Raw genomic sequence first — 21,234 nt, 5'->3', positions numbered from 1 at the left:
ACTAATTTCACAAATTAGAAAACTAATGCCTTACCCACATGTAAGATTGTATTGCTGTCATCATTGACATTATCATCACCTCTGACATTATCATCATCAATATGATATAATAATATTTCAAATATTAGCTGGGGAATGCGATTTCTAGCAATGTGTAATTTTGCCAAAATTCTTAGAAACTAAACCAGATGGCTATTTCATGAAATGTGTCACAGACGGATTTTATCTTTACAAATGCTATCATATTGTCTCTATGTCAACACTGATAGTATTGTTCACATTATTTATTTATTTTACAAACCTTTTGTTCTTAATACAAAAGTACACTTCAGAGTGAATTGATTTTAGCATATTATTCTTTAAAAGGTTTATTTGGAATATCTTTGTTAACATAGCTAAGAGATCTAAACACCAATCTTGGCTCAATTATAAGCTGTAAAATTTATGGCATAGCATTTCACTTCTTTGGCTCGGTTTCTTATTCTGTAAAACATCTGACAATTGAACTAGATACTCTTTCCTAGATCCCCTCTAGTTTTAAAAATGTTGATTTTATTTTATTTTTATTTATTTTATTTTTTTGAAGATTCTATTTATTTATTCATGAGAGAGAAAGAGAGAGAGAGAGAGAGAGAGAGGCAGAGACACAGGCAGAGGGAGAAGCAGGTTCCATGCAGGGAGCCTAATGTGGGACTCGATCCGAGTCTCCAGGATCAGGCCCTGGGCTGAAGGTGGCGCTAAACCGCTGAGCCACCCAGGCTGCCCATACTTTTTGTTTCTATGCAGTATTTCACTTTTGGTTGCTATTCAATATGCTAGGACTATATAATATCATAATTTATTCTATTATTGATGAAAATCTGGGCTATTTCCATTTGGAAACTATGATAGCTTAGATTTTGTTTCTCAAATTAATCTGTTGGTGAAATATACAGCACTTCATTCCACTTAATTGAGATTTACATTCCAGCTTAATTTATTTCAGACACATATACTTGAGATTTTCTGTCCAGTGGGGAGAAGTCTAGGAGATAAAGTCAATAGGGCCAGAAGAGATTGGCTTTCTCTGGATAGTGTACCTGTGTAAAAAGGGACTTTACAGAGTTCCTTGTTTCTGTGTAAACAAAGAGTAATAAAATAGCTCATTGCTGAGGCCTCTAATAATGGTAGCCTTGTACAGTTTGTACAAACAATAAGCATGCCTACAACAGGAAGGTAGTCTGAACTCACCTGAAGAAACTTCAGATCACTGGATATGATGATATATTAAGTAGGACCGGTTTGTTTGCAAGTAACAGAAACCAAAGCTTAAGAAAGGAAAGGTGGACGATATTATGTAGTTAGAAGAGTGTCTCACTGAACTGAAGGACAGACATAGAACCAAGATGGATGCCTCACTGGATGCCTCTCCATTTCTATCTTTCATTTTCTTTTCATTGTTCAATCCATATAGCGAGTAAGCCTCTTGATTTTACATGTTGATTCTCTCTTGGTCCTCATTCCTACTGTGGTCCACTCAAGACCTGATGATTCAAACACTAAAATCATGGCTCTAGAGGCATCTGGGTGACTCAGTGGTTGAGCATCTGCCTTTGGCTCAGGTCATGACCCCGGGGTCCAGGGATTGAGCCCCGCATCAGGCTCCCCACAGGAAGCCTGCTTCTCCCTCTGCCTTTCTGTGTCTTTCATGAATAAATAAATAAATAAAATCTTTTTTTTTTTTTTTAAATCATGGCTCTAGAAGCCCTAGTTTCTGGATGGGGTGTGGTTGGAGTGACAGGGAATGGTCCCTAAAAGAACGGGTGTTGTTGGCTGAGGTTTGGGGACACATTCTCCAAGGTGCTCATAACAGAAACTTTGCAGAAGGGCAGTCTACAGTAGTTATTTAAGAAAAGCTACAAAGAATCTCATGAAATATGAGTCAGGCTTTATTACCTGAGCTTGTCGTGTTAAGACATGGCTTTATTCAGGACAAACATTAGTTTGCAGTGTTTATCCTGGGGTATAACAGGAACAGCTTTTGAAATCAGATAAAACTTTAAAAAAAGAAAAGAAATCAGATAAAACTAGCTTTCGATTCAAGTTCAGCCACTTCTGGCTGAATTTCACTGGACAAGTTCCCTAACCTCTCTTTGTCCATATCCCCCATCTATAAGAAGATAATACTAATGTTGCCCTCCCTATGAAGTTGCTCTGAGAATTAAAGACAGGTATACACATATCAACCACACTGCCTGGTACAGAATTTTTTGTCCTCTTTTCGAGTGTTAAAGCTGAGGTGGCATGGTAAATTAGAGGTAGGGGTGGGGATGGATGGAAGGGGGATAGTAAACTAGAATCAGAAACCTTGCAATCTGGTACTGACATCACTAGCTGTGGGGTCTCAGGCAAGTCATTAAACTCCGAGGAAAGTGTCTCATTTTCCTGACTAACAGAAAAGACAGGTTCAGTGGAGGACTATGCAATTAAGTTACTATAATCACTTCTAGGACTCAAAACACTCCCGGTGATGCTCAGGTGTTGCTGAGCATGTGTGAGGGAGAACAGCAAGGGGGGAGTGCAATTTGGTAAAATTCTCATCTCTCTCTCTCTCTCTCTCCTTTTATCTGTTTCATAAATTGAGGTTTTGCATCAGATTTGTTTTAGGGGGGAAAAAGTATGCTGCTGAAAAAATTACAAAGCATCTTGAAAAATACCAGATGACATGCCCTCTCAAGTCTTTCCTGCTCTAAAACATGAGGCTCTGCTAAATGCCTTCCATTGTTGAGCTGAGCTACCTCTAGAGCCAGAAGCAGCCTGGATATTTTCAGCAACCCATTAAGTCGTCTGTCATGGGACAGCAGGAAAAAAAAACCCTACAAAGGGCTGTGGCTAAAACAGAGAGAGACTCATCCAACTTGTCCAGAAAACAAACCAAATAACACCTTCCCAAAACACATTATTAATATAACATAGGAAATGTTAGCAGGATCATAAGGATGTCTCTTTCAAAGTGAATGAGCAACCCAGGCTTTGCTTTGATTATGGCTTATGACTTCTCATCTAACAGAGGACAGCTCAAGAGCACAAAGGTGTCCTACGTGGTCACCCTTACCACAACAGTTGGCCCTGTGTGGCAACTGTGAAAACATTTATTTCTTTCTTAAGCCCACCATTGATAGACGTGTTTAAATAGAAGATATTCACAAGGGGATAGCGGATTTAGCTTGTGCATTTTGTGCTATATTGAGCCAGGTAGGAAGCAGGATGAATGGGAGATTATTCTTGTGATAAGAAATTTGTTCTTAGAGCAACAAGCACATGAGAAAAAGAAAGTTTCCATTCTTTCTGTAAATGAAGATCATAAACAGATGATTTATATATTGAAATCAGATATGCCAAAAGCACCTTAAAGATAATCTGGTCCAGTAGTTTTCTACCTTTTTTGGAATAGATCTTTTAGCAGAAGCTCAAAAGAATGATAGAGTTAAAAACAGTTTAACAAGAACATTAATTCTGGTTGAAGGTGGGGTGGGGGCAGGGGGATTAGTCCTGACTGTTCTATACAATCTCCCCCATTTCTATCAAAACACCCCTCTTGGGACAGATCCCAAGGCACCTCCATGAATATTTGAGGGCTCCTAATCCTCAAATCACTTACTAGACTAAACTTCCCTACTTATAGATGACAAAACTAGGTACAAAGAGATCAGTGATTTGCCCAGAATTCTGAAATATGAAAGTGAAGACTAGGGCCAAACCCAGGGCTCCTGATGTCCAGCCCAGTGTTCTTGCCTTATATAACATGGAGTCACTCTGAGAAGACATTTGAAACTACCTGCATTTCACCTCTTGTGAGTCACTCAATCAGATATGGACCATTTAAAGTCTCAATGAAGTTCTTTCTTTTTTTTTCTTTTCTCATCTAAAGGATATTTGGAAAGAAGGAAGGAAGGAAGGGATGGAGGGAGAAAGAATGGAAGGGAGGAAAGAGAGAATTAAATTTCAACATTAAAAGCATGTTCAAGGGGGCACCTGGGTTGCTCAGTGGTCGAGCATCTGCCTTTGGCTCAAGTCAGGATCTCAGGGTCCTGGGATCGAGTCCTGCATTGGGCTCCCCTCAGGGAGCCTGCTTTTCCCTCTGCCCATGTCTCTGCCTCTCTCTCTCTCTGTGTCTCTCATGAATAAATAAAATCTTAAAAAAAGAAAGCATGTTCAACTACCCCATTCTCCATAGAATCACACTCAAAATTATATGACTAAGTAATGTGAGGGAGGAGAAAAACATATCAAAATGATTATTTGGTTATTAAGCTCAATGACTTTGATGAGTCTTGAAAGCAAAATGGCCCAAGGCTGCATCTACCCACTGACCCATCCCTCCAACTAGTAAGACACACTACTTGCTGCTGGGATATGGGGGTGAATGATTCCAAACTTGAAGAAACTCATCTTTGATGATGAAAAGCATCCTTGATGCTAAATCTTATTCTGGGAATGGAATGAGGAAGAGAGAGAGGGAGAGAAGAGCAGGGAAAGGGAGAGGAGGAGGGAAGAGAATATTATGGTGGTCAGTGGTTGGGGGTCAAAAGGAAGAGTACCAGGTAGGCATTCTGTGTGGGAGGGAGGTACATGAGAGTATTTCCATGCCCCTGGGATATGTACTGTGGGATACGGAAAACCAGACTGGCCATCAGTAGGCTGAGAGAATGATCTTTGGGATCCCAGGATATAAAGGGATGGAGGTGTGCCATGTTCTTCCTCTCCATAGGTGACCCCAACCAACGAAATATGATTATTAGTATGATGAGTTTTAATAAATTAAAAAGAGTCTATAACTCTAGTACAGTTTATAATCCTAGTCTATAGTCAATAGCTTGAGTATTGTGGCCTCTGGTCAGCTGATGAGGTGTGTCAATGTCAATGTAAAAGAAACACATCACCGGTTTTGTTCTGTGGCTGGGCCCAATCTGTGTTATCCTAGAGCATACAGACCTTTCACACACTTACATCACTAGGCTAGGGGATGGAGAAATCTCATCCCTAATAACTTAAAAAAATAAATATATCCATGGGTCAGGCATAGCAGCTTTGCATATGAGGGAGTAGATAGCACACAGCAAAGGGTTAAATGGTAAAGATGTCTGCTTCAGACCAGGACAGATGAGTATTCAGATCCTAGCTGCTCCTACCCATCTATAGGATCTTTGGCAAAGTGTTTCACTTTTCTGAGTCTCAAACAGGGATGGTGACAAATGTATCAAATTATTAGGGCTGCTTTAAAGATTACTTAATTAATATAGACAAATGGCCATTATTACAATAGGTCCATTCATAAGTGTGGGCAGTAACACTAGAGCCCTTGGCTAGAACTGAGCTCTCTAAGCTGTAAAACCAGAAAAAGGGTATCCGTCAGGGAAAAAGAGGGGCACTTTACTGATATTGATGGGCTAAACATCCTTTCCCCTACTTCCTCACCCTCTTCTAGGCTGGGAGTAAGACTTCACATTGATTTTTACTGAGGAAAACCATCTCAGCGCTTGCTTCTCACCAGGACAGCATTTTTTTTTCTTTCTTCCTCTGTGTAATCAAGAGCAAACAAAATCCAGATTCTCACCCATAACAATGGCCACGTGGGGTAGAAGCTGATTTCCTCTCAGAAAACACTTAATGCTAGAACATCGAGCTTTTGGGTCATTTCCTGGCACTCTGATGATATCATATCCCGACTTGTTTATTTGCTCATTGTTAATTGTTACTCTATGTACATTCAACAACAATTTGAGGTACTTATGTACTGACTAAACAGAGCATCAAAGAGCTCTTACTAAGGCAGCTTAGTGTTCATGAGATTTCTGACATAATTAATGTTTCAATGAATCAACTAAAGTTCATCCAAATGTGACTTCTGAGATTCTCTGCTTTTTAATAGATCCTTAGGAACATGACTATGTTTCTCCCTAGAGGCCTGTCATGACCCACTGTGGGTGTTCCCTGAATGAGCTATGAGACATCCCTCAACTTAGGATAAATGCAATTGATCTGACAGTGAGAACACAACAGACATTTTCTCCTCAGTGTGCAGAAGACATGTTACATTTCCCTTGTTCCGCTGGGAATATCAGATATCATCCTGTCTTCAAAAATTATAAGTTGTGGCCAGATTTTCACATATTCTTTCCTCATTTATGGAAAGTGTAGATATCGACATAGAAATGTACCCTAGCCATTGTTGACACTTTCAAAGAAGATGAAAAATGAGGGATGTCTGGGTGGCTCAGTGGTTGGGCATCTGCCTTCGGCTCAGGGCATGATCCTGGAGTCACGGGATTAAGTCCCACACCGGGCTCCCTGTATGGAGCCAGTTTTTCCCTCTGCCTATGTCTCTGCCTCTCTCTCTCTCTCTGTGTCTCTCATGAATAAGTAAATAAAATATTTTAAAAAAAGATGAAAAACGAGTTTGATGTGTACATTCCAGCCTGTTTATTCTCCAGTCCATGACCCTCAATAGAGGCTATCCATACTGACATTACCAAACCTGCTGGTTTGATTATTTCACTAATATTATCGAGGCTGGCTAAGATGTAACCACTAACTTGGGAAATAATATAGTTTATCAAAGATTAAATGTACCATAATTTTTAGTACAATCATTTTAATCACTTTTGGAGTGATTTTCCTGAAAATACCAGTGATAGTCTTAAGTCACAATGAAAATGTATTCCAAAACATAGTGAAACAAATTCTAGAACTCTCGTGTCCAGAACAAAGCAGACATCATTTTTTTAAAAGCAGATATCATTTTTAAGCTCTGCTCTTTCACTTCTGCAGAAAATGTTGTAGAGATTGGTTTTCCCATAAGATTTTATTTTCTGCAGTCTGTATTTCTTTTCAAAGATTTCAAACTAGCTCTTGATGTCTGAAAGCGTACTATCTTTTGCATATGCATTTTCCTTATTTTATTTAATGTAAACCTTGCCTGAATGCTTTTCCTAATTATGAGGTAACTAATTATCAGGATCACATTTCTCTGGGCCTGATCTTCTGCTCATTTGTATCACTCAGGATTCCTGGATAACAGAAACCAACTTGATCTACCGTAAGCAATAAAGAAATATTTATTGGTTCACAAGCCATTGCCTGGGAAAAGTGGGGGTAGAGCTGGCTCAGGGAAGACTGGATCCAAAGAATCAGATAATCCTATCTTTCTCTCATTTCTGCTTTTTGGTTTTATGGCCATAGGCAGTTCCAGATTTATATAGCAGTTACATATCTAGAAATACAAGAAAGCTCTTTTGTCAGCTCCATATTAGAAAAATTTTGTGGAAATATTAGGATTGGCTTGGCTTGTGTCACTACTCTTCCTTACCTAGGTCTCTGTGGTCTGAGAGTGAAGCATTCTGATCGGCACTACTATAAGAATCATTACAGTTGGCAAGGAGAGAAATATATCCTCCAAAGAAAGAAAAGATGCTCTGGACATACAAAACATATGTGCCCATGATCCTTTTATGAGAAGGTGTAATACTAATAGATCACTTCTTTCTGGATCATTCCTTACATTGCTGCGTGCTCAATGATATTGGGAAGTAATAATTGCTGGCACGTTCTTTTGATTAAGGAGATGGAATTGACTTGTGCCTATATGAAAAAGACTGTAGATTTTGAGGTTGGCCTAGAAATTTTAAATCATGTTATTTCAAAACCATAACTGGCAAAAATGCAGCTTTGGCAAGGTATCGCTCTTCCAGCAAGCCCCACTGAAAGCAGAAGTCTTCCTTTAAATAATCACAACCATTCACGGGAGACCCAGTCTACCAGCTTGCCATTCTCTGACTCGACTCACCAGTGGAGTCATTATCCACATGCAGGAACCAAACAAAATCTCATTACACATGTAACTCATTTGTTAGCCAATTCTTCACGTTCAGAAATTATCAGTTACTTGTTGACAGACTGATTGATAAAGGTTGCAAAAAGATTAGGATTCCTTTCTTCCTTCCTCCTTTTCTTCCTCCCTCCTTTCCCCTCTCTCTTCCTTTCTTCCCTCCTTCATTTTAATAAACTCTGTCATGCTACAGGGTTCTCCTTACTATATTTCTGTAACTTTACATCCAGACCTTGAAACTGCCTGCAGTTTCAGGAAGTGCTGCTTTATATCACCATTACCACTTATCACAGGACAATAATAAATACATTTCTGTGTAGATGGAAGAAAGTAAATGAAGATTAGATGACATTACTTTAAGTGGAAACTATGCCATCCAAACTGAAAAAGCTCAGTCTCTACCTAGTTTCCTGGACCCCAGTGGCTCCAGCTGGGTTCTGTTTTTCAGCAGTTGACCCATGCTCTGGCTCTGGCCTGCCACCTTTTCTCAGAATATATACCAACTGCTAATGTACTGTGTATGGTGGTTCAGACGCCAATGCACTGTGTGAATACTAATATTTTTAATAAGCCGGTTATCACAAGCTCGTGTGAGCCTACCATTGCCCTCCTTGACTCTACCCAATCTGTGATTTGTCACTTTTCCCAAGAATGTAGGGATCCTTTGCAACTTGCTGTATTGGGGGAAAAAAATGCTGTTATGGACTGCATGCTTGGGTCCACCCAAAATTCATATGTTGAAACCCTAACCACCAGGTTAGGATTAAAAGGTGGTGCTTTTGGTAGGTAATTAAGGTTAGATTAGGTCATGAGTTGGGACCCTCCTGATGAGATTAGTGCCCTTATATAAAGAAGAGACAAAAAGGCACATACCAGAAAGGCTATCTAAAGATATAACCAGGAAGAGCGCCCTCACCAAGAGCCTGACCATACTGGCACCCTGATCTTGGACTTCCAGCCTTTGGACTGTGAGAAATAAACTTCTGTTGCTTAAGTCACCCACTATATAACTTTCTGGGATAGCATTTGAACTAAGACACGTGCCATTCTTAAACGATCACATAATGAAGGATGGGGCAGGAAACTAAGATATACAACGATCTTTGCAGGATGCCTGGGTGACTCAGCGGTTGAGCGTCTGCCTTTGGCTCAGGGCATTATCCCCGGGTCTGGGATCGAGTCCCACATCAGGCTCCTTGCGGGGAGCCTGCTTCTCCCTCTGCCTTGTCTCTGCCTCTGGGTCTCTAATGAATAAAATAAATAAAATCTTTTAAAAAATGATCTTTGCAATGAAGGTGTAAATGATTAGATAAATCATTGGTAGAATGGCCGTAGACTTAAAGTCACCCAAGTTATTAAATTCACCCTATTTATCCTGCATATAATGTAACAGGGGCTTTTGATGTTCTCTATGTGTTTCAGGGTAGCAAAGATTCAGTCACTACTCAGGCCCAAGTACCTGGTGGAAAGATATTGGGACTTTTGAGTCAGACCACGTCAGAATCGGAGCTCTGCTTCTTACTATGAGGACTTAAGCAAGCTTCTTAGCCACCAGAAGCCACATCTTCCTCAACTGTAAAATGGGACTTCTAGTCAGGTTGTATTAGCATTACTGAGACAATGAACATTTAGCAAAGTGCTCAATAATTGAAGCTGCAAGAGTCAAGACCTGAATAAGGCCCTTGATGATCTTAAGATCAAGTAATAAGGAGTTTCTGCAGCAGAGAAAAAGCCCAATGCACTTTACCTAATGCATTGTGCTGCATGAAGAGTGAAAAAGGAGAGCATTAGAAAGCAGCCCTGCCTTCATGTGGCTTTCTGTCTAATCAGGGGAGCTAAAGGGAAAACACCTGCATGAAATAACAACAGGACAACACTCAACAGCAAAACAAAATACAAAACTGCAGATGCAGACTATGCATGTGAAGATAGTTTGGAAGAGAGAGTGGGTTTTGAAAGCTAGGATAATGCCCTCTAAAACACAGACCCTGGGATCCCTGGATGGCTCAGCCATTTACTGCCTGCCTTTGGCTCAGGGCGTGGTCCTAGAGTCCCAGGATTGAGTCCCACATTAGGCTCCCTGCATGGAGCCTGCCTCTCTCTCTGCCTGTGTCTCTGCCTCTCTCTGTGTCTCTCATGAATAAATAAATAAAATATTAAAAAAAAATAAAACACAGACCTTGCAATGGCAGAGATGCTGTCACTTTTGTCCATTGCTGTATCTCCAGCAACCAGACCACTGCCTGGCTCTTTGTGTGTGGTTGAGAAATACCTACCGAGTTAACTGATGAACAAATTGTTTGAATAACTAGTAGAAAAACACCAGACTAGGAATAGAAGGACCTAGGTTTGGATCCTAACCTCCCTGAACCTCAGTTGCCTTATCTGTAAAATGGCTATATAATCCCTACCAACTATGTAGGGTTGTCATACAGATAAATAATACATTTGTGTGAAAGGTAAGTATAATGTAGTAAAATGTAGCTTAAGAAGGAACTAGAACCCTAAGGATGGTTACAAATTTGGACAAGTGGTAAGAAGCAATTTTAATGATGCATTTATCCATATGTTCCTTAACTTGGGCTCTAAGACCAGCGAGGGTGTCCATGGAATAACAGGATAGAAGGCTGTTTTTCTTTCCCGCCATGGTAACCAATGGCACATGCTCCACTGCTGTTAACAAGATCAATAAACTTGCCACATTCAGAAATCGACAATTAACCCCTTTTACAACACTTAAAGTCACAGGCCTCTCTATTTTATATGGCCAAGCAGGCTGCTGAGCACATGGTTTTTATTATTGCCCCCCCCCCCCCGCACTGCAAAAAAAACCCCTACTACTAATAATTTAACACCTTATAGAACCTGTCCCTCTCTTAATGATTTTGCAGGGAAGCTCTGTGCACTGCAGCTGTCTTTGCAAGGGCCACCTCTAGGTCCATGCTGCTTGGGGGGACCATATTATCTTTAGTCCTGCTTACCTTTCTAAATGTTTTATGGTTTACAGCTGCGGTGAAAAGCATTTTGGGGTCGGCAGAGATTTATTCCCCTTTTTAATGTTTTTACTAGGCTGAATAAACACATTCTCGGGGAATGAAACCTCTGGTCATGTTGGGAATATGGAAACCGGGCTCTACTCCGTAATGGCAGCTCTTTCGTGACTGACGCTTGCTTATAACAACGAGTGCCATTGTTGTCTCTGAATGGGACTGTGGTCAGGAGCCCTCAGAGGGTTCCACAGCACCCACCCCACAAGCCACTCTGTCACAACCCTACCTGAAACCGCCTACCTCTTTGCAGGATCCCATTAACACCTGTAGAAAAATGCTGCATTTTAAGGGCTCTGGAGAGTCTGGAAGGTGGAGAATGTATAACTGACACTGTTTTTGGTGTTCTTACCTCCAGCATGTGCTCATTTAAATATTTTTGGCAAATGAGTTTTGATAAAATGAGTCTTTCTCCCAAATTCAAACGAACCCTTAATTTTTATGAGGTTTGTAAAACATCAGCATAATGATTTCTTAAAAAGGAAAAAAAAATATTTCCTCGAGCTTGCTCATTCCGTTGTTCTTGGCCAAGACTGCTCATAGAATTACCAGTATGCTATGAGAAAGATTATTCATATAGTGATTTGGAGCTGGGTGGAATCAGAAATTATTATAAATCTCTTCACATGACATTCCTGCAAGCTTTGCCAGCCCTGGAATAAAACGGGCTTGGAAGCCAACAGGCAGCACCTGTATAACCCACTATGAGGCAAAAGCTGGCCTATCATTAGACCTTATCAAGAGGTTTCCAAGTGGTGCTTCAAAGTAGGAGAATAAAGCACTTTGTCTTGTTGAGGACTCTGGGGGTAATTAGCAAGCATGTCACACTTGCAGACATATCACTAGTCGCATTGGAGAAACTGACATGCCTGGCTCATTTCTTTGCTTCCCAGTGGTTTTCTCGTCACAAGATCAATGGAAGGGCCCTTCCGTGAAATGACTCCTAGAGCCACATCTGGCCAATACCAATGAGAGTTGCCAGGGATCCTGCCTTTCTGGTGATTTCAGGCTACTGTGCTGGGCTCTGCTTTGCTCTAATGTACAGTCATGTTCCTAAGTCATGTACCTAAGATATCACCAATAATATCGCAGATATTATTACTGAATATATTCTGATATTATTCTCAGTTATTAAAAGAAGGTACAGTCATGTTCCTAAGTCATACACCTAAGATATCACCAGTTTGTAGATATTATTACTGAATATATTCTGATATTATTCTTAGTTATTAAAAAATAATTCTCAGTTATTGAAACAGTTATTCCAATAGGAAAAATACTTGGGAGCTAGGCACTTTCCTGCTCAGTAATAGGGATTTTTTTTTTCCTGTAGGAATGTCAATACTACAGTTTTCCTTGGGACGCCTGGGTGGCTCAGCGGTTGAGCATCTGCCTTTGGCTCAGGGCATGATCCCACAATCCCGAGATTGAGACCCACATCGGGCACCCTGCATGGAACCTGCTTCTCCCTCTGCCTCTGTCTCTGCTTCTCTGTGTGTCTCTCATGAATAAATAAATAATTTAAAAAAATAAAGTTTTCCCTTATAGCTGTAAGACCTGAGAGGCCAGGATGGAGCTATTAAGCCTAAACACTGTGCAAATCCTGTGCAAAGACTCTGGTTATATGGAGCTTTTGCTCAAGAGCACCAACATTTCTTTTCTGATCATATCAGCTCTGCTATAGAGCATGGTGATTCTTGGTCATTCTTATCATCTTTATCATTCATTGTTATGATTATATGATTATAATGTTATGTTATATCATATCATATATCATAATATATATGATGATTATATGATTATAATGTTATGTTATGATTATATGATAAATGTATCATAAATATAAATATTTATATAAATATATAAATATTCATAAATATAATGATTATAATCTGTTATGATATGATTATATGATATAATCATATCATATAATCATATGTCACATGATTATATGATAAATAAAGTATAGTGCCACCCAAACAAAGCAAATGGGTAGCTATGCACTAGTTCCTTTTCTATGAGTATTGATCATTATAATAGTAGACTGCATAATGCCAGTCCATATCTCTGAACACTCAGATTATATCTGAGCTGGGGAAACTCTGTAAGAGTAATATCAGTACTTACCTGTCCTTTCTTGCCAGTTAGTCACAGTCCTCTGGGACTAGTGCCTTTAGGGAGATCCAACTTCATGCATTTAAGGCAAGAAGTTCTTTCACCCCATTACATTTCTTAAGGGACAACATAGCGTGCGCACCAGCGATTTCTGGCCTTCTTCTCTCTTTAAACATTTTTCCCAACTCATTCCATTAATCTCAGAGGTTGTCTTTGTCATTGTTATAATTGTAAGATATACTGTGTATGCAATTCCTCATCCTCACCCCTTATTCTCATCCATCTCTGTCATTCCAGCCATGTTCTCTTTCTTCCCTCCAAGTTCCAGAGAAGAGATTTTTCCCCTTACTATTGAAATCTAACCCCTCTACCTGGCCTCTGCAGCTTTTTTCTTCCCACTGCCTCCAGGATTTTAATCCCACAACGGTCATTTTTTTTCTCTTTAACATCTTCAAAGACCGCTTCCAGATATTCTCTCTCTCTCTCTCTCTCTCTCTCTCACACACACACACACACACACACACACACACACACAGAGTCTTACTTCTCATTATCCCAATTTCCCTCTTTCTAATCCTGGTAAAACATTTTAAACATGATCTACATCATTCCCTCCAGCAATTTCCCACTGTGTTGCTTCTTGATTACTGGAAATTTGGCACCTTTTGCCATACTTTCTCTGAAATGATCTCCTGATGCCCAGCCACCATTTCACTCTTTAAATGCAAGATCTTAGGCTCCACTCAGATTTTCCTCAGACATCTTACCTGCTCCTAAGAAATTCTCTTCTTCCTCCTCCATGGTTTCTTTGATCTTGTGCTTTCCTGGTTTTCCTATCTGTCCATGATATTTTTCCTCTCTTTCACCTGTACCCCTCACAGTTATGCGTGTCACTTAAGGTTCAAACCTTGTTCCTCCCTTTTTCCCTATGATTATGCTGTTAGGGAGGCCCTTGTGATTCAGTTCTCTCTCAATCCTGACTGTCTTCAAGACCCATACATAATTCCCACATAATTCCATTTGGATATGCAACCATCACCTATATTAGTTCCAGCCCTCGGGAAGCAGATGCTAAGATAGGAGTTAAAAGGACAAGAGGTTTATTGTCAGTAGCTTTTGTGGATGAAAAGAGGGGCAAGACTGAAGCAGGCAAGGAGAGGTTTCAGACTGCCATCTGAGATCAGAGAAGGGGAAGGAAGAAGGATTGGGAAGGAGAAGCATCAGATCCAAGTGCTGCTCTGAAAGTCTGGGCCAGCCCAGAGGGGAGCCTCAGGTCAATGACTGCCTATCAGAGGAGGCAACATGGGACAGAGAAGATCAGCTCTATTACTCCTTCTGAGCTTAGTTACTGGTTGATTGAGAGCTGCCCAGGAAGTGTGATCCTGGCTTGTGTGCTCTGGCAGATGCCCAAGCTCCTGCAGCTAGAAGCTCTCTCTTCAAAGGAAATCTCAAACACAATCCATACGAAACTAAGTTTAACTTTTCCTTTCTCCTCTCCCACCATCTATGCTTTCCTCTCAAATTATCTCATCTCTGCCTTTGATATCAGCATCCTTCCATCTTCCAAGCTAAGATATCTCCAAGTAATCTTTGCTTTTTCCAAGACCCTTATCTTTTATATCCAACTTGTGGCTCTTAGATTCTTTTCAGTTTTCTCAACCCCTCTCTCTTCTCAGTATTACTGTTCTAATCCATCTAGATAACTGTCTCACACTGATTGCTGCCAAACACTTAGTCCCTTCCCTGACTCAGCTTCCTCATTTATTCTATATGTGTTGTGGTTCCCTAGGATTCAGTCCCGGACTCTTGTCTCCTCATGCTACAGGCTTGTCCTAGATGATCTTATCCAGTAATTGGCCTCTACTGAAATACCTATGACTCCAAAATTTTCATCTCCAGCCCCAGTTCTGTCTAGAGCTCTAAATCAATGTTTCTCAAACTTCAGTGTTACACACTTTTAAAGAGAAAAAATATATTGTATATCCCAGTGTTAAATTATTTTATTTAAAATGTTAAATATGTACCAACTCAAAACTAAGCATAAACTTTTGGTAATAGTTTGGTTTCCTTTCAGACTTTTTTTCCTACAGATATTTCACATAGTTGAGATAATATTATATGGATATAGGGGTGTGTGTGTGTGTCTGTTGTGTCTTGCTTCTTATTCTTGATGTTAGAACACAATCATTTTCTTAGTCAATAAAACTCTTCATGAACAATATTTTTTGATGGGCACATATCATTTCATTCTGTGGATGTCATAATTAGTGTTTTATAATGATGTCTAATGTTAAATAATGAAGCAGTAAATAACTTTGTACATAAAGTTTTGTTTGAATTTTTTTACAGTATTTTCTTCAGGGACGCCTGAGTGGCTCAGTAGTTGAGCATCTACCTGCCTTTGGCTCAGGGTGTGATCCTGTCTTGATCCCAGGATCAAGTCCCACATTGGGCTCCCCACGGGGAGCCTGCTTCCCCCTCTGCCTGTGTCTGCCTCTCTCTCTGTGTCTCTCATGAATAAATAAAATCTTAAAAAAAAAAAAAAGAGTACTTTGAGTAGATTTCTAGAAATGGGAAGGTAGATGTTTTCATTTCAGAGATGAGGAAACCTACGTTCTAGGAGTTTGACTGATTTTCCTGAGGCCACTTAGCCTATAAAGGGTAAGAGATGAAAAGGGAAATCTCATCCCTGGGCTATTTCTATTGGGACAGGCTACTCATAATGGGACATGAAGGGATGCTGTCTTAGGATTCTTTAGGGGGTAGAAGATCTGGAAACTAGCAAGGGCTAATTTATGATCTAATTCCCTAAAAACTTCAGCCTGATTTGGGATCAGAGGTACAAGGACATATACATGAGTTCCATGGGATCTTTCAGAGGGTCAGAAGATTAGGTAGGTATAACCTAGTCAGGCACTATTTTCTCAGTGTTCATTTGTGCTGAAGTCACATTTGCATTAGTACCACTGTCTTGGTTTTGTCCTTGCTTGAAAAGGCTGCAGGGGACCTTCATGGTGGAGCTCTAATACCCAGTCTTTAAATATCGTATGAGCTTACTCAAAATCAAACAAATGGCATCACATAGTTGTATTTGTATCTTGTCCTTCATCCACACCCTTGGCCTAGAGCTGCTGCAGATAGGAGATATCTGATGCTGTGACTCTGAAAGCCATGGCATCCCTGCCTTTATCTTGGGAGAGATCTGGTTATATTTAGACCCCAACCAAGAAGTGACTCTTCCTGCCAAAGGGAGTCAAAAATGTCCTGCTTATTGCTACAGCATGAACCAAGGGATGGGCAAAAAGTGTAGAACACTCAGGCATGCAAGAACTCTCAAATTAGACAATCAAAGTAGCCATCTAGGGTTTTACAGAATGTGTTGATAGTAGCTGATTTAGAAGAAAGACTTAAAAATAGACCAAGAGGGATGTCTGGGTGGCTCAATGGGTGAGCATCTGCCTTCGGCTCAGGTCATGATCTTGGAGTCCTGGGATCGAGTCCCCGTGGGGAGCCTACTTCTCCCTCTGCCTACATCTCTGCCTCTTTCTCTCTGTGTCTCTCATGAATAAGTAAGTAAAATCTTAAAAGAAAAAAAAAAAAGGATTTCTCAACCTCATCATTATTGACATTTGGAGCTGGATAATTCTTTGTTGTGGAGGCTGTCCTGAGCACTATAGTGGTTGAGCAGCATCCCTGCCCTCTACTCACCAGATGCCAGTAGCCCCCCGCTCTAGTCATGACATCAAAACTGTCTCTAGACATTGTCAAATGTCCTCTGAGGGTCAGAATCATCCCTCCTGAAAACCACTGAGTCAGACTAATGGATTCCAAAAAAGAAAGCAGCCCATCCCAATGCAGGAGGCAAATGAAAAGAAGGTGACTTGAATGGAATATGAACAAAATGTCTTCTAAAAGGAGGACTCCAAAGTAGAGAAGAACCAAAGGTCTTCTTTAGTCACCCAGCTAAGGGTCTTCTTCAGGTCTGTAATGAAATGGGATGGGCATAAAAAGAGAAAGAAGCCCTTTCCTAGTGAATATAGGTTGGTTTTTTTTTTTTTTTTTTTTGTGAATATAGGTTTTATAGACACATCATGTGTGCTAATTAGATAATATCATGTATATATAGTCCATAGACTAGAACATGGCTTCTTCACAAAACTCCTCCTGCAATTAATAAAAATTCCAAAGTTGTTCCTACAGTTATTGAACTGCATAAACCTGACTGAACATTATAATCAAAATCAAGGACTACCTTGATTTGATATCAAATAATCAAAAAGCAGGGCTACCTACAAGAATGCTGAGACCAGTCTCCCCCTACTTTGCTGCTCCCTGTGTTATGCAACCATAAGATCTTAGTATTAAAAGGCTCTAATAAACCATCTGATTCGGCTTATCAAGTTGCCAGCATAGCATCCTTGACAGATGACTGAAACCCTTTGCAAGGCAGATTGTCCCACTGTTGGGTAGCACTACTTATATGTTTTTATGTTGGGGACTAGAACTGGCCTCCTAGTAATGACCACTTGTTGGACCTGGTGCAGCACCTTGAAGCATCATGGACTAAGTCCACTCCCTTGTTGAGAAGTCTGAAGGTAGATCCTGAAGTCACCTAATAAAGTCTTATCTTCATCATCTTTTCTCCACTCATATCGACCATTCCCAGTACATTCAACTGTTTCTCACATGCCATCACCTTCACTCTCTTCTCCCCTCTTTGAACATTCTTTCCTCAGGACCCAAAGGGGCGTCATGAGCACCTCACAATTGCCTTCAACACTGATTCCAAACTTTCATCAAGGCCCTAAAATGCTCCATCATCTCTCACTTTCCTTGGAAGACTTGTCTTTGATCTCACAGACAGGGGGCAACAGGCGATACAACTCTCAAGATCATATCTTTTCCTTCTGCCTCTTCCTGTGTAGGTCCCCCTTACAACACCTTTTCTTATGAACTTACTTAAGTCTTTAGGTCTCTTTTTATCTTTATCTTTCCTCCAATTTGGAGAAGCTGTAGACCTGTCTCCACCAATCATTCTTTCTGTTCTGCATTTTTAGTTTTCCCCTCTCATTGCCCCTTCTCAAGCTTACCTTTACCTATATGTGTTGGCTTCCCATCTCAAAAGCCAGAATTTTCATGGTCATCCGTCCTTCTGCCTAAAGTTCTACAGTACTGAATCTGCTTCCTCTACATCTCAGCTCTGCTAAGAGTCATCTGTATTTGAAAGCTTATCTCATTTATTCTCACTTCACTGCAATCAGCATCCTCATCCAGCATACTCTCTATATGCTCCCTTTGCACCACAAATACCAGGGAATCTGCAAGTCTCCAAAGAGACCATTTCGTTTTCTATGCCTGGAATGGCATAGAATGGAATGATCCACCCACTGTGTGCAGTTTGCAAACCCCTATTCTTTTTTTTAAGACCCTGAGATGCCATGTCCTTTGCATGGCCTTCCCTAGAGAGTTAGGAAGCCAATAAAATAATCAGAATGATCAGTTTTCTAGTTGTGCTTCAAGAATTAAATGAGGTGATCTATGCTAAGTGCTTAGCACAGTGAATAGCACAGAATAAGTGCCTGACAAATTATAGCTATTATGATTATTAGCTCCTTCAGCAGGCTCTATTTCCTTTTCTCTAGGTGTCTCTCACTGTCTCCAGGATATTATACGGTGCTTGTCAAAGCAGGTGACAACTTCTTCACCAGTCCACCAGATTATAAGGACAGGGATGCCATTTTTTCATCCATATGTCCCCAAAATTAAGCATCATACTTAGTAGGAACTCAATTAATATCTGATGAATGAGTGAAGGACAATTCATTTGCATGAGCAAGGCAATTATTAGGTCTTGTACTTAATAAGGATATACTGATTCCATGCTGATGGTTCTGCCCTTTTCAGCAATGATATCACATTTCAAACCTCCAATTTACCTCTATGAAATTTGGAATGAATTAGAATGCCACAGGGGGGAAGGCAATGTTCCCTGAGACTGGTTCCCCAGTGGGGAGAATTCCTGTGCCAGATCTTGGGTGCTGAGTGAACCCTTGACTCTGGTTGGCGCTCTCTGTCCTTGGTAGGCCAAAGTTGCTCTGAACAGCCAGCCTCTCTGGGTTCAACTATGGGCCAGCCACTGAAGGTGGAACAAAGCAGCATTGATGCCACTATTCACAAAGCAGGCCCTTGGGCAAGGATCAGAGGACTTGCCTGTCAGTTTCTCCCTTCCCAGACATAGAGCTCCACTCTTCTCTGCCCTCGGGAACTGGGCTAGTGTCAGCTATCCAGGTACAGGAAGAAAAGGTATGGTATGCTGGGTGTGAAAGCGCTCAGAAGAATGTTGTCTGGTAGCTACAAAATGGAGATGAATTTAGTGGATGTTTCATTCTGATGAGTGTTGATAATTATTTCATTTAAGTAACCAACACTAGTCAGGGCCAAGGAGCTGTCCTCCAACATTTTCACCACCAGGGAAGCATTTTTAAATTTTACATCTCCTTGCCCCCAAGGACCCATGCTTTAAATGCTTTTGTCTAATATATAAATTTGCAGTTTTTATGAGAAAAACATTTACACACTGAACCCTTACTGTATGACAGGTACTTTGCTTCTGTACTATGTGCTTTGTATATTGTATCTTTTATTCCTTATAATAACCCTATGAGGAGAGTATATTATTTCTTTTTAAAAAATTTTTATTTAGGGGATTCCTGGGTGGCTCAGCAGTTTGGCGCCCACTTTTGGCCCAAGGCGTGATCCTGGAGACCCAGGATCGAGTCCCATGTCAGGCTCCTTGCGTGAATAAAATCTTTAAAAAAATTGTTATTTAAATGAGGAGAGTATATTACTTCTATTTAATAAATGAGGAAATTGAGTGAGGCTAACTTGTTCAGGATCACACACCTTACACATGACCTTGTTAGTAGTCAACCAGGTTGTCCAAAGTCATATGGCTTTTCAGATGATTTCAACTAAGTAAGCTAATTAAGTAAAAGAGTAATTGTTCTCCTTACTGTTACTTTTTTAAAAAAGATTTTATTTATTTATTCATGAAAGACACAGAGAAAGAGAGGCAGAGACATAGGCAGAGGGAGAAGCAGGCTCCCTCCACGGAGTCTGATGTGGGATTCCATCCTAGGACACCGAGATCATGACCTGAGCCAAAGGCAGAGGCTTAACCAACTGAGCCACTCAGGGTGCCCCCCATTATTGTTATTAAAATAATAACTATTTTTGTAAAATATAAAAATAGTTAACCAAAATTTATTTTTAAATATTGTCAATTAAAGCTTTCAATTAGCATGAGATTGCAAAAAAAATTTTTTTTACTTAATCTAATTCAAGACCAATAAGTTTGTTGCTCTAGTTGTCTTATGCTGTTTTTAAAAACTAATAGTAATATACAGTTACCAATAGGACTATTGAAATTTTATAGTCGGGCTTCTATTCTATTACAGTTACCAATAGGACCATTGAAATTTTATAGTCGGGCTTCTATTCTATTACTCACTCCAAGTGTCCAGGGAGCCTGAGACTTCCAGGAAAGACCACTGTCTAAGTACTGGGCTTTGCTGTTTATCCTTTGAAAACTACTTTTCAATGTACTGAATAAATGCTGAATGCCATTTTTGTTCTTGGTGATTTTTTTTCTAAACTTAGGCGAGATTCTGTTCATCAGGAAGGCATGCAAGGTCTTCCCTTTGACCTGAATACTTATCTAGAGAAAACACAATTTTAGGATTTCCTCAAGCTGTCGCTCTGATCCCTAAAGGTACAGATCATAAAGATTTCAAAGGATCCTTAGGGCCTAGAGAAGAAAGGAAAATCTCACCTTTGCCCTTAGTTTTGTGTGTCCCTCAGCCAAGAGATGTGCCCTCACCCCCACCCCCCAGCTTACTGGTGACTCCAGGTGTACGCAGGAGGGTCCGATTTCAAAGTACTCTAGGACCTAAACAAGGGCTTGAGGCTTTCATTTGTAATAAGAAAGACAGCCCAAAATTGTCTGCAAAATCTTTCCTACTCCAAGAAAGAAGATTCAGAAAGAACAGGGAATGAGTTCCAGCGAAAATGTACTGGGATTCCTTTCGCTCCGTCAGCAAGAACAGCAGGGAGACTGAGCTGACAGACCCACAATAAAACCACTCGAAGGAGGAAGCACAGAATATCACGCCAGAGGGAATTCACTGATCATGATCAGTGAATGAT

General features: G+C 40.3%; 1 protein-coding gene and 1 long non-coding RNA gene across 4 annotated transcripts in view; one reads left to right on the top strand and one right to left on the bottom strand.

Annotated features, from left to right (window-relative positions):
- The window catches only part of ROR1 (receptor tyrosine kinase like orphan receptor 1), a 447,550-nt gene that overhangs the window by 82,328 nt on the left and 343,988 nt on the right, over positions 1-21,234 (bottom strand). The window lies entirely within an intron of this gene.
- Positions 6,747-12,414, top strand: LOC144310731 (uncharacterized). The gene is made up of 3 exons (XR_013376409.1): positions 6,747-7,078; positions 9,290-9,464; positions 12,248-12,414. It is a non-coding gene; the product is annotated as an uncharacterized LOC144310731 (long non-coding RNA).

The sequence above is a fragment of the Canis aureus genome, chromosome 3 (genome assembly GCF_053574225.1).
Source record: "Canis aureus isolate CA01 chromosome 3, VMU_Caureus_v.1.0, whole genome shotgun sequence".
Classification (NCBI taxonomy): domain Eukaryota; kingdom Metazoa; phylum Chordata; class Mammalia; order Carnivora; family Canidae; genus Canis; species Canis aureus.
Note: the sequence above shows the minus strand (reverse complement) of the source record. Positions and strands in the feature narration are given on the sequence as shown.